Source organism: Papilio polytes, unplaced genomic scaffold, assembly GCF_000836215.1.
Source record: "Papilio polytes unplaced genomic scaffold, Ppol_1.0 DF823980.1, whole genome shotgun sequence".
Classification (NCBI taxonomy): Eukaryota; Metazoa; Arthropoda; class Insecta; order Lepidoptera; family Papilionidae; genus Papilio; species Papilio polytes.
Window position 1 is genome coordinate 1,104,922 of NW_013525224.1, and position 2,291 is coordinate 1,107,212.

Consider the following 2,291-nt stretch of genomic DNA (forward strand, 5'->3'; position numbering starts at 1 on the left):
TTTGTAATCTAAGGGCCTTACCCACTAAGTTGTAAATTGTCTGATAACAATCCACCACACATCCACACCTTATCTGACTTTTTAAACTATCTGAGCCTCTATCAGCCATTAGTGGGACAGGCCCCAATTCTACATTAGTAGCCATATAAGTGTAATTAATTTAATAATAATAAAGTAACTATTGTGCGTTGGTGGCTCAAGTGTTTGATCACTTGAATTGTAATCCACAAATTGGCTTCGGATCCCGCCATGTACTAATGTCATTTTCGATTTTTCGAATTTCATATGTACACAATATACACGACGTTCGTACGGTGAAGGTAAACATCGCGATGTAACCTGCACATATAAGGGAAGAAATTGATAGATTTGTGTGCATCAACCAACTCTGACTGGGCCAGCGTGGTTGACTAAGGCCTAGTCATCTATTATATATTTAGTAAACTTCACTTAATTCACTCTTCAAAATACTCTTCTGTTTTGGCTACAAGTAACAATGGAAAGAGAAATCTCATCATCTCCCCTACCTTATCCTACTTCCGTAGGGTCGGGACACTGGGTTTTCGTCCTCCAAATAACTCTATCATTGGTCATATCAGTCATCACTTCTTCTTGATCATGTCATCTTTCATGCAATCCATCCATCTCTTTCTACACTGGTAGAGATAGACCTAAAGGTGACATAATCTTGATTAGGGTGTGATGACTAAGATGACGGATGATGGAACGAGAAATTTCATATAACAGTTAATAATCTTCGTTTACCTAGTAATGGATAGAATCATTTATAATCAATACTACAATCTAATGGGACAGTCCTTGGACCGAAGTACCAACGAAAGTAGAGCATCTGGCATTCTTCGTGGGTCAAGAAACCCTTTGTTATTACAAAACAAAATTTATCCTTATATTCAGAGCAGTAAATACTATATTCCAATAGACCGTTTCAAATATCTAGTATCCTGTAGTTACTACTAGATACAATTGGCTGTGGGAAATTGTTTGCCTTTCAAATAAGTGGTTATCTGCTTGAACTTAGTTTGTAAGTCATTAATTAAACTGTTCAGGAGCCTTCAGACTGATGCATCGAAGCAACAATGTCTAATACTTAACAGTCCGAAGAGAAATATGAGTTGATTAACCTTTAAACCGTTGTCTCAACAATTTCAGCATCATCAAACTAATATACTGATTTGTTAAAGTCTAGTATTATCATAGCTAGCTTAATAGTTGTAGAGCCCGCTTTAATATTTGTTTTTATAATATAAGGTGGCAAACGAGCAAGCGGCCACCTGAATCCACCGAAATGGAAAGAGACCGCTGCCAATACACATCTGCAAATGCATATGCGTTGCCTACCCTTAATTGACGGAGGAGGAGACGCACATAAAGGGGACATTTTCCCTTCATATGCGTCTCCTCTACCGTCAAATCCACTTTTCCTTTTAATCTTTTCCTCTTAAGAAAAAGGTGGAAAGGAACAGGGGCAAAAGTAGGCCTCCGGCAACACACTCATCAAACGAAACGCGGAATTGCTTCCACTTCACGCCTGTTTTCTGTGTGAACGCTTTTTCTAATGAGAAAAGGATGGGAGGAAACGTGGATTTGACATTGTAGGAGACGGCAAAGGAAGGGTAAATATCCTCTTTATTTGCGTTTCCTCCTCCGTCGATTAAGGGTAGGCAACGCATCCTTTATTGTAAATGTCTATAGGCAGCAGTCGCTTCGCCATTTTGGTGGATTTAGGTGGACACTTATGATATAAAAAACCTTATTTAAATCTTGGATTTGTTGTTTTTACATAGAAGATTATGCAAATTTTGTAGATAATAGAGAAATTAGTTATTTACCTCTCCTGTTTCATGCTATATAGCAATCCTGTTGTTTGTTTTTCGCAAAACTTCCAAGTCACGAATACGTGCTGCAAACGGCAGTCAAAAATCCACGCGCGATGTGTAATGCACATTTATCGAAGCTTTCACATTACACAATTCGATCGAAATCAGTAAAAATACCAACGATTCTGAAGTATTGTAATATTAAAGGGTACAGTCTAGTTACTCTTAATCTCATACGATTCTTTCTGTTCAGATGTCGTCATCTTCCGCCTTATCCTACACCAGTAGGGCCTAACAGATTTTGTCTTCCACATAACTCTATCATACGTCATCTCAGTCATCACTCCCTTCTAGAACATGTCACCTTTCACGCAATCCATCTCTTTCTAGGTCTACCTCTACCGTGCCGAAGGTTCCAGTGTGTTCCTTAGAGATCCCGGAACCTTCCTCAAT